Here is a 16,627-nt window from a genome sequence, read left to right on the forward strand (position 1 = left end):
CCAACAAACTGTAACTGTGTCAAGATCATCTTGGGCTACTGAGATGAACAGTAAGAAAGTAAAACAGGAGTTTTATCATGATAAAAATGATACAAATGAAATTTAAATGGTGAAAACTATTGATGAAAATGATCCTGGAAATGAGCGTCTCTTTCTTTCTTTCATCCATTTTAAATGAGCAGGATCACCCCGCCAACTACTTCCTCAATCTTCCTCATAGCATGCTTTCTACCTTACCCAGGAGTGCTATGTGCTATTCTAGCTGAATCAGCTTGGTTATTCTACAGCCCGTGAGGTGAGAGCAATTTGAATCGCCATTCAGTGAGACTTCTGGGCATAAAAGCAGAAGAAACAGAATACAGAATGCCCAGGCAGGATGTTTGTAGTCCACAAAGAAGGGAATTTGTCGATTCATGGCCACGTGTTAACAGGTAGATGACTAGAATTCTTCTGGGGATAGGGTGAATACCGCTCTTTGTTGTACTTTAGGAAAGAAGGAAAGACAGCGCTGAGAAACTTTTCTTCCTTTCTAACGTCATTACTTTGAGTGGTGTACCACTCCCTGTCACACAATCCCACACACAGACTCCAAGCCTTCAAAGCTTCCAAAGCAACAGCAAAATAGACAGTCACTTCACTTAGTCTCCATTGCATGTGAAGAAAATCTTTACACTGCATGTGAAGAAAATATTTTTCATGATTAGTGTAGCCAATAGGAGCCGTTCGACCCTGCTTCCTCTCTCCCTCTCTTCTCTAACGCAGAGCGGATAGATCCTCCCTCTTATGGCAGTGAAAAATACAAACAATAGCCCTGACCTTGTCTGGGGGTCTCCATGGTGACGGACAAGGCCTCCCTATAAACCATTCTCCTGTGTGTGTGGGTGACAGCCCTGCCCTGCCTGTTAACTGGCCCTAAAGCTACAGGAGACATCCTGCATGGCACACAATACCACCCCACCCCACACCAGATAGTCCTATTATCACTGTGCCAGGCCAACACTTCACTCTTTTGGCACTCCATACATTTCCATAATTGTGGATTAAGCAATTTAGCATGGGAAGCATATATCATAAAAATGTCTGGAAATGTACGCCATATTATTGCCTTATGTCAATACTGTGTCAAGTTATATTCTTTAAAGATTAGTGGCCTACATATCAAGTTTGAAAACTGCTGGGAACAGATTAGTATGTTCCCTCCTCTATAAGTCGGCTACCCTTTCTCAAGTCTTATTTAAAAGGGCTGCTGGTGTGTGCCTATATAGCCTGAGCCATACAGTTACAGTAGATGAATGACTTAATGGCTCTGCTTATAGCCCACGTTGAAGCTAGCACAAATATAAGCTCAGTGAATCCAGTGAGACTGAGCTCATTTATATGGGACTTCCTGTTCTGTCCCTACAGGTGACTAAATCATGGGGGATGCGTTTATCCTATGGTGTAAATATAGACAGCGTTAATCAATGGTTAGGGTCGACAGTAGCGCCTGTTTGTCTCTCCATTTACTCATTGCTACCATGTAGGCTGAATACACACTCAGTGGCCAGAGGAAGAGAAGATCAACTGTATTGAAGTGGGGGGAAACGCGTCTGGAAGTCATAACCCATATGTTACATAGGCTACGTGTGTCAAACCCCTATGATGTAACTGGAATGATGAGACAGATGTTCTTCTTCTCTGTTTTTGTTTTATTATTTCACTGCCATACTGTGTTCGATCTTGTCTATCACAATGGAAATAAAGTCCCAGATTTTAATGTGTGTCATTGATTTTATTCATGTGCATGTATGGCGTTTTCAAGTTTTATGTGTGCTTGTTTTTTACATTTTTAAATGGCCGAATTAATAAACTAAACTAAAAACTAAAAAGTGAGTATACATCTAAATAAAATCTGCTACACCAGTGAGTAGTGACTGAACAGTAAGAATTGTATTTTGAAGTCTTCTCCACATTTTAACTGCTGTCTCTTGGTATAGTGGAGCCATAGCAGTAGATCATAACATGGTTATGTAAGTCTTTGTCTCCCATGTCCAGATGGTCCCTCCCCCCACACTGTAGGGTTCTGTTTTAATTAACATAATAACCACTAGCACTTAGCTATCCTCTCACATCATAATAATATCATTTAGTAGGTGCTTCAATTTATCCTATTTCACACTTTGTACAAGTGTGTACTTGAGTGAATTGAAAACAGTTTTTTTTTTGCATATCCCAACTCCCCCTCAGACACCCGCGAGGAGTGGAGTCACAGCAAAGGTTACACAATTTTGCTGGTGTCCCTGGAGAAATTGGGGTTAAGTGCCATGCACAACAACCAATTTTTCACCTTGTCGGCTCGGCTCAAGTATTAAAATCAGCGCTAGCTTTTGGTTACTTTACTGACTTTACTGGCTATCTGGATAACGTCCCAACCAAAACTAGCCAACGTGCCAAAAACAAAGCTCACATATCACCAGCACTCATTTGAAATGCCCAAATGTCAAGTTAACCACTATTCTCAATGATGTCTTTCATAATACACTCCAATTCTGAGCTACCTCTGACTTTCCCTTGTCTTTCAAGGAGAGGAGGAACCTGATTCACCTCCAGACATGGCTCTGCTGGTTATCCTCACAACAGGTGGCTGGAGGTGGACTGGGTAGAGTAGGGTTGTGGCTGGGAAGCTCCAAAGAGCAGGTGGCAGCCAGCAAGCTTAGCTGAGCTTCCCTCTAATGCCCCTAAGTGAGCTCATCTCATCCACCTCAGGCTTAGACGCTCGCCACTGAATCGTCTGAGAGAGAGAGAGAGAGAGAGAGAGAGAGAGAGAGAGAGAGAGAGAGAGAGAGAGAGAGAGAGAGAGAGAGAGAGAGAGAGAGAGAGAGGGACACAGAGAGAGAGAGGGACACAGAGAGAGAGAGAGAGGGACACAGAGAGAGAGAGAGAGAGGGACACAGAGAGAGAGAGAGAGAGAGAGAGAGAGAGAGAGAGGGTGGGTGGGTGGGACAGAGAGAGACAGAGCGTAGCCTCCACTAGCCAGCCACCAGCTAATCTGTCTCAGCCTTACTTACCTGGAGGGAGAGAGCAGAGGGTGCCATAAGGTGCCTGTTGCACAAACACATTCAGGAGGAGGGTGCTTTATTCTTAGTTCGTCAGCGATTCAGTGTGTGTGTGTGTGTGTGTGTGTGTGTGTGTGTGTGTGTGTGTGTGTGTGTGTGTGTGTGTGTGTGTGTGTGTGTGTGTGTGTGTGTGTGTGTGTGTGTGTGTGTGTGTGTGTGTGTGTGTAAACTCCTGTGCATGGTAATCTCATAACCCCCTGGTGATGTAGGCTACATTGCATGTGTGTTACACTGTTGATACACACAGCATATTTATATACTGGATTCTTGAGTGTCCAAAACATTAAGAACTCCTGCTCTTTCCATGACATAGACTGATCAGGTGAATCCAGGTGAAAGCTATGATCCCTTATTGATGTCACTGGTTAAATCCATTTCAATCACTGTAGATGAAAGGGAGACACGTTAACCTTTTTGGGATAGGGGGCAGCATTTTCACTTTGGATGAATAGCGTGAACTGCCTCCTACTCTGTCCCAGATGCTAATATATGCATATTATTATTAGTAATGGATAGAAAACACTCGGAAGTTTCTAAAACTGTTTGAATGATGTCTGTGAATATAACAGAACTCATATGGCAGGCGAAAACCTGAGAAAAATCCAACCAGGAAGTGGGACATCTGAGGTTTGTAGTCTTTCAAAACCTACTGAATACACATTGAGATATGGATAAAGTTGCACTTCCTACGACTTTCACTAGATGTCAACCGTCTTTAGAAACTTGAATGAGGATTCTACTATAAAGGAGGGGCTCATGAGACTTTTGAGTCAGTGGTCTGAGCGCCGTTCTCAGATTACGCTTTTTCCGTAAAGTTCTTTTGAAATCTGACACAACGGTTGCATTAAGGAGAAGTCTATCTTTAATTCTGTGAATAACACTTGTATCTTTTATCAATGTTTACTATGAGTATTTCTGCAAAATCACCATAATTTTTGGAATTACTGCACGTAAGGCATCAATAGGGCGGCAGCGTAGCCTAGTGGTTAGAGTTCAAACCCCCGAGCTGACAAGGTACAAATCTGTCGTTCTGCCCCTGAACAGGCAGTTAACCCACTGTTCCCAGGCCGTCATTGAAAATAAGAATGTTCTTATCTGCCTGGTTAAATAAAGGTAAAAAAAAAAAAAAAATGTAAACTGAGATTTTTGGATATAAATATGCACATTATCGAACAAAACATACATGTAATGTGTAACATGAAGATCATCAAAGGTTAGTGAATTATTTCATCTATATTTCTGCTTTTTGTGACTCCTATCTTTGGCTGGAAAAATAGCTGTGTGTTTTTTCGACTTGGCTTTGACCTAACATAGACTTATGTTGTGCTATCGCTGTAAAGTATTTTTGAAATCGGACACTATGCGTAGATTAACAAGATGTTAATCTTTCATTTGCTGTATTGGACTTGTTAATGGGTGAAAGTTACATATTTCCCCAAAATATTTTTGAATTTCGCTCGCTGCCTTTTCAGCGGAATGTTGTAGAGGGGTTCTGTGCTAGAAAGGGTAAAGAAGGATTTTTAAGCCTTGAGACAATTGAGACATGGATTGTGTGTGTATTTGTGCCTTTCAGAGGGTGAATGGGCAAGACAAAATATTTAAGTGCCTTTAAGCGGGGTATGGTAGTAGGTGCCAGGCACACCGGTTCGTGTCAAGAACTGCAACACTGCTGGGTTTTTCACGCTCAACAGTTTCCCATGTGTATAAAGAATGGTCCACCAGCCAAAGGACATCCAGCCAACTTGACAACTGTGGGAAGCGTTGGAGTCAACATGGGCTAGCATCCCCGTGGAGCGCTTTCGACACATCTGTCCATGCTCCGACGAATTCAGGGTGTTCTGAGGGAAAAAAGGGGGATGGGGGATGTTCCTAATGTTTGGTACATATTATTCTTAGCATTCACTACATGACCAAAACTATGTGGACGCTTTCTTGTCAAATATCTCATTCCAAAATACTTGCTTACAAGCAAAAACTAAAGCAGGAAGCACCAGTGACTCGGTCAATAAGAAAGTGGTCAGATGAAGCAGGTGCTAAGCTACAGGACTGTTTTGCTATCACAGACTGGAATATGTTCCGGGATTCTTCAGATGGCATTGAGGAGTACACCACATCAGTCACTGGCTTCATCAATAAGTGCATCGATGACTTCGTCTCCACAGTGAGTACGTACATACCCCTACCAGAAGCCATATATTATAGGCAACATCCGCACTGAGCTAAAGGGTATACAGTGGGGCAAAAAGGTATTTAGTCAGCCACCAATTGTGCAAGTTCTCCCACTTAAAAAGATGAGAGAGGCCTGCAATAGGTAAGCAGCTTGGTTTGAAGAAATCAACTGTGGGAGCAATTATTAGGAAATGGAAGACATACAAGACCACTGATAATCTCCCTCAATCTGGGGCTCCACGCAAGATCTCACCCCGTGGGGTCAAAATGATCACAAGAACGGTGGGCAAAAATCCCAGAAACACACGGGGGAGCCTAGTGAATGACCCGCAGAGAGCTGGGACCAAAGTAACAAAGCCTACCATCAGTAACACATTACGCCGCCAGGGACTCAAATCCTGCAGACCAATGCAAGACGTGTCCCCCTGCTTAAGCCAGTACATGTCCAGTACATATCCAGGCCTGCCTGAAGTTTGCTAGAGAGCATTTGGATGATCCAGAAGAAGATTGGGAGAATGTCATATGGTCAGATGTAACCAAAATATAACTTTTTGGTAAAAACTCAACTCGTCGTGTTTGGAGGACAAAGAATGCTGAGTTGCATCCAAAGAACACCATACCTACTGTGAAGCATTTATACAGAGACTTGATTACACACAGGTGGATTGTATTTATCATCATTAGTCATTTAGGTCAACATTGGATCATTCAGAGATCCTCATTGAACTTCTGGAGAGAGTTTGCTGCACTGAAAGTAAAGGGGCTGAATAATTTTGCACACCCAATTTTTCAGTTTTTGATTTGTTAAAAAAGTTTGAAATATCCAATAAATGTTGTTCCACTTCATGATTGTGTCCCACTTGTTGTTGATTCTTCACAAAAAAATACAGTTTTATATCTTTATGTTTGAAGCCTGAAATGTGGCAAAAGGTCGCAAAGTTCAAGGGGGCCGAATACTTTCGCAAGGCACTGTATATAACAAAGTATTGAGATAAACTTTTGTTATTGACCAAATACTTTTTTCCACCATAATTTGCAAATACATTCATTAAAAATCCTACAATGTGATTTTCTGGATTTTCCCCCCTCATTTTGTCTGTCATAGTTGAAGTGTACATATGATGAAAATCACAGGCCTCTCTCATATTTTAAAGTGGGAGAACTTGCACAATTGGTGGCTGACTAAATACTTTTTGCCCCACTGTAGCTTCCGCTTTCAAGGAGCGGAACTATAACCCAGAAGCTAAAAATAAATCCTGCTTTGCCATCCGACGAACCATCAAACAGGCAAAGTGTCAACACAGCACTAAGATTGAATCGTACTACACTGGCTCCAAAGTGGCAGGGCTTGCAAACTATTAAAGACTACAAAGGGAAGCACAGCCGCGAAGTCCCCAGTGACACGAGCCTACCAGACGAGCTAAATTACTTCTATGTTCGCTGCAAGACAAGTACAGTTGCATCAAAGCTGGGACCGAGAGACTGAAAAACAGCTTCTATCTTAAGGCCATCAGACTGCTAAAGAGCCATCACTAGCACATCAGAGGCGGCTGCCTATAGACATAGATTAGGAATCACTGGCGACTTTTAGAAATGGATTACTAGCCACTTTAATAATGACCACTTTCCAGCTTCTACATCTACAATTCTTGCTGTTTGGGGTTTTAGGCTGGGTTTCTGTACAGCACTTTGTGACATCAGCTGATGTAAGAAGGGCTTTATAAATAAATATGATTTTATTTTGATTTTAACTAGTGATGCATCGATATGACATTTTTGGCCGATACCAATATCCAATATTTTCCTTGCCAAAAAAACTCGATACCGATACCCAATATTTAAAATTTTAGCAGCCTTTTAAGCATTCAAATACAGTTAAATAGTTAATACACACACATGGATGCAGCGGTCTAAGACACTGCATCTATAATAATAATAATATATGCCATTTAGCAGACGCTTTTATCCAAAGCGACTTACAGTCATGTGTGCATACATTCTACGTATGGGTGGTCCCGGGGATCGAACCCACTACCCTGGCGTCACTGCAAGAGACATCACTACAGTCCCTTGTTCGAATCCAGGCTGTATCACATCCAGCCATGATTGGGAGTCCCATAGGGCGGCGCACAATTGGCCCAGCGTCGTCCGGGTTTGGCCAGGGTAGACCGTCATTGTAAATAATAATTTGATCTTAACTGACTTGCCAGGTTAAATAAAGGTTACACACACACCACACTGACCAAAAAGTTATTTTCACGCCCTGACCTGAGTATTCTTTGTTTTCTTTATATATTTTGGTTAGGTCAGGGTGTGACATGGGGGATGTATGTGTTTTTCTACTGTCTAGGGTTTTTTGTAGGTTTATGGTGTTGTTTACCATCTAGGTGTTTATGTATGTCTATGGTTGCCTAGATTGGTTCTCAATTAGAGGTAGCTGTTTATCGTTGTCTCTGATTGGGAACCATATTTAGGCAGCCATCTTCTTTGGGTATTTCGTGGGTTATTGTCTATGTGATGTTGCATGTTTGCACTCAGTTTTGATAGTGGTTATGTTGTTTGTTTGTTTCTAAAATGTATCAACGATAAGTGTTTATTTTTCTCTCTCTCTCTCGCTCTCTCCCTTCTTCTCCATCTCCTTTTGTAAAAAGACACCATATTGTGTCAGTCCGCTAGGGATGTTATCCTGTGTTATCATTTAGTTAGCTAGTAAATTAATTAATTAAACCAGTATGTGTAGTACTGACTCATAAGTAAGGCTGAGGTTTTTGCAGATGCAAGGAGGTTACAACTGTTCAGAATCATATGATAAGAGGTTATGATTAATATGTTGACTGCTTTATGGATGTGATAGGTAAAGACCTTTAGAGTTTAATTTGGGAGATGGTAACTCTTTAAACAACTGCTCTCATGGTGCCCCAAATCCTAATTATTTAATTTTTACATGATTCATTTCATCGGGTAACAATTAAACATAGTTGATTAGATAAAAAACAGTCAATGAAAGATTAATGAAAGTAAAGTCATGACAACCTCTGGTAAATTCAATTGATTGGACATGACTTGGAAAGTCACACACCCACCTGTCTATATAAGGTCACACAATTGACAGTGCATGTCAGAACAAAAACCAAGCGATTGAGGTTGAAGGAATTGTCCATAGAGCTCCGAGACAGGATTGTGTCGAGGCACAGATCTGGACAAGGGTACTAAAATATTTCTGCAGCATTGAAGTTCCCCAAGAACACAGTGGCTTCCATCATTCCTAAATGGAATAAGTTTGGAACCACCAAGACTCTTCCTAGAGCTGGCCACCCGTTCAAACTCAGCAATCGGGGAGAAGGGCTTTGGTGACCAAGAACCCGATGGTCACTTTGACAGAGCTCCAGAGTTCCTCTGTGGAGATGTGAGAACATCTAGAAGGACAACCATCTCTGCAGCACTCCACCAATCAGGCCTTTATGGTAGAGTGGCCAGGCGGGAACCACTCCTCAGTAAAAGGCACACGACCACCCGCTTGGAATTTGCCAAAAGAGAAACAAGATTCTCTGGTCTGATGAAACCAAGATGGAATTCTTTGTGTCACACCCTGATCTGTTTCACCTGCCCTTGTGATTGTCTCCACCCACTCCAGGTGTTGCTTATTTTCCCTGGAGGATTTATCCCTGTGTTTCCTGTCTCTCTGTGCCAGTTCATCTTGTATGTTCAAGTCAACCAGCGTGTTTTTTCCCGTGTGCCTGCTTTTCTATTCTCTTCTACTAATCCTCCCGGTTTTGACCTTTGCCTGTTTTCTGGACTCCATTCCAGCCTACCTGACCATTCTGCCTGCCCTGACCTCGAGTCTGCCTGCCATTCTGAACCTCTGGAACTCTGAACTGGATTTGACCTTTTGCCTGTCCATTCTCTTGCCTACCCCTTTTGCATTGTTAATAAACATCTTGGACTCTAACCATCTGCCTCCTGTGTGTGCATCTGGGTCTCGCCTTGTGCCCTTATACTTTGGCCTGAATGCCAAGCCTCACATCTGGAGGAAAGCTGGCACCGTCCTTACGGTGAAGCACAGTGGTGGGGATGTTTTTCAGCGGCAGGGACTGGGAGACTAGTCAGGATCGAGGTAAAGATGAATGGAGCAATTTACAGAGAGATCGTTGATGAAAACCTGCTCCAGAGCGCTCAGGACCTCAGACTGAGGCAAAGGTTCACCTTCCAACAGGACAACGACCTTAAGCACACAGCCAAGACAATGCAGGAGTGGCTTCGGGACAAGTTACTTCAACAAAGTACTGAGTAAAGGGTATGAATAGTTATGTAAATGTAATATAACTTTTTTTATTTTAAATAAATTAGCAAAATGAAATAAAAACCTGTTTTTGCTTTGTCAATATGGGGTATTGTGTGAAGATAGATGAGGAAAAAAACAATTTAATCAATTTTAGAATAAGACTGTAACATAACAAATGGAAAAAAGTCAAGGGATCTGAATACTTTCCGAAGGCACTGTGATTTGGATTACTGATACAGTGCTATTCGGGATGTTAACTGGAATCCTCATGACATTCATGATTTGTTGCTTCTAGTTTTCATTATAAATTTGTTTGACTTTTTTGTTACTGCACTGTTAGGAGCTAGTAACACAACTCCCTCCCTCTCTCCCTCCACAGGAACACATAGTCTTATAAGCCCTTTATCAGGTAAGAGGCAAACACTACGCAGTACACACACACAATACCCAGCACACTGTCTCCACAACCTGTTTGTATTGTAGTGACTATAAGCCCTTGGCTGCAAACACACAGAGACCTAAGATAACCTGCTAGGCTGTTACTCTACACAGATGAACCACTCACAAAATGTTTCCATTCTATCACCTTGCCTTTGTTTTTCAATAGCATAACATCAATAGTGTACATAGAGGTTACATTTTGTTTAATTCTACTGTGACAATGAAAATGTTTCACCAATAATGTTGACAATAATGTTGTAAAGGGAAAATAACATTGCTGCTACCTTGCTCTCCAACAAAGGTGCATGGATTGAGGAGCTAACAGAAGAACTGTTGTTCACTGTAAAGCAGGGCTGTGTCAGCAACAATACACCATCACAATGGGCCTATCACACTTAGCTTACTCCTGCTGGGGTCATCAAGGCAGAGGGAGAGTTGCTGGGTTAATACGTCTGGTTGTAGGTTAATTGAATTGCTTTTGAGAGCCACAGACAGAGAGTACGCCAGGTCTCAGTCCCTCCAGTCCCTCACTCACAATTAATGCTGAGTATTTCCAGTTTAACTGTGGCACCACCTTCCATGCAGTCAAAGACTTTGACTGAAATGAACAACAAATTAGTGATGACAGACTTATTGTTATGTGAACCATGTCAAATCTTTCACCAGCAAAACCAATGTTATCTTACCCTGGAGTGTTTCTGCTCTCCTTCTAACTCCTCATGGAATTGTCATTCCAAACATAAGTCCAACAACATCTAGTCCCTACAGCAGATCACCCACTAAGACCTAAACCAGTTTATTCTCAGTGGTATTAACACCTCAACCATATCGCAGTCATAATACTGCTGATTATCATCATCATCATTCTCACCCTCCTTCTTATCATCATCACATCAGAAGAATTACTACGTGGTATCCAAGTTGTCTCCATGAGGGACACACCTGGAGGCTTCTAATTGGCTCCAGGTAAATATGCTCCCCAAGGACCCTATAGGAGCTCTGCCTTTCCCTGTGCTATATATCATGGATTAACTTCCTTTGGTTGGGGTCATGCTTTGAAATGAGTAAAATTGGAATTGGTATTTCAGTTAAATACATGGATTGCATGTAAATAGAACGACCGCCAAATAAGCTCATAATAATAATTCTCTATGTTCATAATAGTGGCAGAATGATAAATGGTGGTTCTCAAATAGCAGTTCCATCAAGGATAGGAGCATTCAATAACGTCACAAAGCTGTTTCACCCACATCATGTCCTCCTTTGATACAGTCCAGACATGTCTTATTTGAGAGAGAGGTCACTCTCTAAACAATAACAATCCACTGAATCACAAAGCCATCTGCAGAGCCATCTGCACGCGTCTCTCTCTCTCACACACACACATACACGTCTTCAACATTCATGAAATGGACCTTACTTGATCCACCGACTGACTCTCTGCACAGTGTGACATCTGAGCGTTGAGCACACACACACACACACACACACACACACACACACACACACACACACACACACACACACACACACACACACACACACACACACACACACACACACACACACACACACACACACACACACACACACACACACACACACACACACAGTGATCGACCTCACTTGGTTAAGACCATCTATACTGTGCTGCGCTGGTGTGAAAAGTGCATGCACCTGCAGATACATTATATATGTGAAGCAAGCCTTGTGACTGGATGCGAGAGAGGCCTGGAACAACTTGCAGGCTTGCACAGACACACACACACACGCAAGAATGAGCACGCATGAACACACACGCAAACACACACATACGGCGGGTCATCTAACCTGGTTGTCCACTCTGTGGGCCACTATGGTGGCTGCCTCTTCCCGCTCAGAATCGCTGAGGGGTCTGATCCTCAGGGCCACCTGGGAGACACACAGGTTGAAGAACACAGGCTTAGAGCTCTCACAATTAGAACACACAACTACACTAACACAGGTTTAGACCTTTCATAGAGAAACACACAAAAACAACACAGGGTTAAAGATTTCACAGAGACACACAGGTAGAAGACGGTTAGAGCTTTCAGAGAGAGACACAGTGACGACAACACAGGGTTAGATATTTCACAGAGAGAACAGTGCAAGGTTAGAGCTTTCACAGTTAGAACTTTCACAGTGCTTTGAAAAGGTTAGAGCTTTCACAGTACATAACAGAACAGCATCAAGGAGATTCTTCATTCACACCACAGCAATAGTCTTGAATCTTGATGTCATTCACAAGTCAACAAGAGCAAAGGATAAAGTAAATGATCATGGTTACCCTCTGTTTTTAACAGAGTAATTTAACTTGTGTAATGTCACTATGACATGAGCCTCTCTCCATCTATTGTCCTGAAGCTCTCTCTCTCTCTGTCAAAACACTATTCAGGGGTGGGGTGGGGTGTGGACATTATGATACTTAGACCAAGACAGACCAATGTATAGAATGATAACCCCTCCACACGTTATAAAACTATTAGATAATCAGGGCTGCAGCGGTGCATAGAAAACGGTCTCTGAGTTGATACCGTCGGACTGAATCGGCCACCTGGTGTGAATGTATTGCAGAATGAAATAGTAGGGCGGTAGTGTTGTTTGTTAGTGAAATAGGTAACTAATGTTATGTTATTAGATAGAGGGATGAGGCAGATGTGGCAGAGTCAAGACATCATGTTTAGTGGGTAGCTATGGAATGATACAGGCCATACATCCAGCTCTTGACATTGACCCATATGAATTCAACCTTTACAGGACAATTCAGTCATTCCACAGACAATGGGGATTGATATTGATATTTTCCAACACCAGTGCTGTGGAGCGAGTCAGTGTATGACATAGTGGAGAAGATGAGAGACTGGGGAACTGAAATGAGCCATGTTAATAATTCAGATATGGTATATTACCCAGGCTGGAACCACTGGGAAAGAAAACAGTCTGTGTGGAGATGGCCAACTATTAACTTATGACATGGGAATTCAATGTTAAAGGTAAACAAATGTCTCCATGTGACTGAGGCAAGAGGTACTGTAATAAAAGGCATCATTTGCTTAGTGTGTAATTTAGGCTATAATAAACCTGTATTGTATTTTATTCTAATTGTTAATGTGGGCTATCTGAATAAAATACCATATTGAGTGGCATTCATCTCAGCAACCCAGAACCAACGGGCATATAGACTACAATCTAGTCTACACAATTATCTAAAGTCACGACTTCCATGTGGTATATTACACTTAAATGATCCAATACCGGTAGGCTATACAACATTACTGCTGTTCTTGCAGTAATAGTAAACAGATATGATGATGTATAGGTAGGCTACGGTATTGTACTTACTGTTAGTTGGTGGTCCTTTGATTCGCCAGTGTCCTTCATGGCCACTTGTAGTTGGAGTGTCCTCGACTTGTTAGAAAATAGTGGCCGTCTATACAGGCTACTAAACTGGACATCGGTCAGACATCCTGCACAATATCTGCACGACCCCTCTCAAAACCACCTGTACTACTTGTCAATGTAGCCTACAAACAAACCTCTACCTTTCCGCGTCAAAATAGTTGGGATCATTCTTTTACGGTTAAATAAACGCCACTCCACTCGCCAAATGTGCGCTCTTTCAAGCCTGATATAACCGCGTAAAACGAGTACATTCTGTTTAATATATACGGTTTAAAGAAATAATTAGGTTGTTTATTCACCCATGTCTTTGAAAACAGACAAGGATACCGACGAGAATGCGGACGGAGAAAGGCAGGTGTCGACCTGTCTACTAGAACTGTCCTTTTATTCTCCTTCACTCTCGCCTTTTCTTTTCTCCTCTGACGACTCGTGAGTTGTCTTCCTGGATACCCGAGATCAGAAGCGCAGTAGCACAGAGGCGCGTAAAACACGGTTGCTTCTTCGATTTGCCGCAGACCAATGACGACATCTGGTGGACAAATCCTTGGCGCACAAAATTGCGCAAATGGCTCACCAAATTACGTTGATGCCCTTGCTTTCCCGCCAGATTTAAATATTTGACTGCGGTTTCGAGAATAACATAATCAATTATAAAACACGTTTAAGAAAGGCATCTGTGCCAAATGATTTCTTAACACCGAAAAGTGCTTATTTTGTTTGCCAACATTGTTAATGTATCATTTTTTAAAATCCACATGTACAGTATTCACATGGGCCAGATGTTTAAACTTGTTAAACATTTTTTGGGTTACTACATGATTTCATATGTGTTATTTCATAGTTTTGATGTTTTCATTATTATTCTACAATATAGAAAATAGTAAAAATAAATGCTGTGTCCAAACGTTTGCCTGGAACTGTATATACAGTATATACTGTATATCAAATAATTAAACATGAATAACAACTCAATAGAATTATTGAGTTCCATATGACTCATTAAGAATGTCTCTATTATAAAAAATGCCTCACTGTCTTTATTTGATTGATTCAAGATGACAATACAGATGACATGTAGAACATCATGTTGTTACGGTGTTCTGTCTCTGACTTCTTTCTCTTCACAGACACCTTTCTCATAATGATATTACATCATTGGTTTGTGAGCACAGAATGTACTGTATATACCTGTAAGTATTTGACAACTAAATAATAAGTAAACATTGCTTTTCGACATCACTGAAAATTCAAAATGACCAACAATTCATTCCATTCACTCCTATTTTCTGTTTATAAAATATTTTTGTCATGGAAGATTTTCTGTTTTTATGGGGATAAACACATTGCAAAAGCACCACCACAGCACAGGTTAATATTTGAGGAAAATTCTATTTAGTCAGATTTACAAAAAAAGAAACGTCCCTTTTTCAGGACACTGTCTTTGAAAGACAATTTGTAAAAATCCAAATGACTTCACAGATCTTCATCGTAAAGGGTTTAAACACTGTTTCCCATGCTTGTTGAATGAACCATAAACAATTAATGAACATGCACATGTAGAACGTTCGTTAAGACACTAACAGCTTACAGACGGTAGGCAATTATGGTCACAGTTATGAAAACTTAGAGGACACTAAAGAGGCCTTTCTACTGACTCTGAAAAACACCAAAAGAACGATGCCCAGGGTCCCTGCTCATCTGTGTGAACGTGCCTTAGGCATGCTGCAAGGAGGCATGAGGACTGCAGATGTGGCCAGGGAAATAAATTAAATAAAAGCAAAGGCTAGCTTTTCCAAAAAGAAAAAGCTAGCCTGCAGCACTAATTCCAAAAAGTTTTGGGACATTGTAAAGTCCACGGAGAATAAGAGCACCTCCTCCCAACTGCCCACTGCACTGAGGCTAGGAAACACTGTCACCACCGATAAATCCACGATAATCGTGAATTTCAATAAGCATTTCTCTATGGCTGGCCATGATTTCCACCCTGATACTCCAACCAACAGCTTAGCACCCCCCGCAGCAACTAGACCGAGCCCCCCTCCCTCCCGCTTCTTCTTCACCCAAATCCAGACAGCTGATGTTCTGAAAGAGCTGAAAAATCTGGATCCCTACAAATCAACTGGGCTAGACAATGTGAAACCTCTCTTCCTAAAATTATCCGCCGCCATTGTTACAACCCCTATTACTAGTCTGTTCAACCTCTCTTGGGTATCATCTGAGATTCCTAAAGATTGGAAAGCGGCCGCGCTCATCCCATTCTTCAAAGGGGGAGACACTCAAGACCCAAACTGTTACAGACCTTTGTAGTCTTCGAAAGCCAAGCGAACAGACAGATAACAACCATTTTGAATCCCACCTTACCTTCTCCCCTTGCAATCTGGTTTCTGAGCTGGTCACGGATGCATCTCAGCCACGCTCAAGGTACTAAACGATATAAACGCCATCGATAAAAGACAGTACTGTGCAGCCGTCTTCATCGACAAGGCTAAGGCTTTTGACTCTGTCAATCATCGTATTTTTATCGGCAGACTCAACAGCCTTGGTTTCTCTAATGACTGCCTCGCCTGGTTCACTAACTACTTCTCAGATAGAGTTCAGCGTGTCAAATCAGAGGGCCTGTTGTCCGGAACTCTGGCAGTGTCTATGGGGGTGCCACAGGGTTTAATTCTCGGCCTGACTCTTTTCTCTTGCTGCGGGTGATCCTCTGATCCACCTCTACGCAGAAGACACCATTCTGTCTACATCTGACCCTTCTTTCGGACACTGTGTTAACAAACCTCCAAACCTTAACACTCCTTCCGTGGCCTCCAACTGCTCTTCAATGCTAATAAAACTAAATGCACACTCTTCAACCGATTGCTGCCCACACTCACCCGCCCGACTAGCATCACTACTCTGGACAGTTCTGACTTAGAATATGTGGACAATGACAAATACTGAGGTGTCTGGCTAGACTGTAAACTCTCCTTCCAGACTCACACTAAGCATCTCCAATCCAAAATTAAATCTAGAATCAGCTTCCTATTTTGCAAAAAAAGCCTCCTTCACTCATGCTGCCAAACATACTGACTATCCTACCGATCCTAGACTTCGGCGATGTCATTTACAAAATAGCCTCCAACACTCTACTCAGCAAATTGGGTGCAGTCTATCACAGTGCCATCCATTTTGTTACCAAAGTCCCATATACTGCCCTCCACTGTGACCTGTATGCTCT

The 16,627-nt window shown here is 42.0% G+C and overlaps 1 pseudogene; it reads right to left on the reverse strand.

Annotated features, from left to right (window-relative positions):
* The window catches only part of LOC124040225, an 81,834-nt pseudogene extending 67,993 nt beyond the window's left edge, over positions 1–13,841 (reverse strand).
* Between the last annotated feature and the right edge of the window lie 2,786 nt (positions 13,842–16,627).

This window comes from Oncorhynchus gorbuscha, linkage group LG07, assembly GCF_021184085.1.
Source record: "Oncorhynchus gorbuscha isolate QuinsamMale2020 ecotype Even-year linkage group LG07, OgorEven_v1.0, whole genome shotgun sequence".
NCBI lineage: Eukaryota > Metazoa > Chordata > Actinopteri > Salmoniformes > Salmonidae > Oncorhynchus > Oncorhynchus gorbuscha.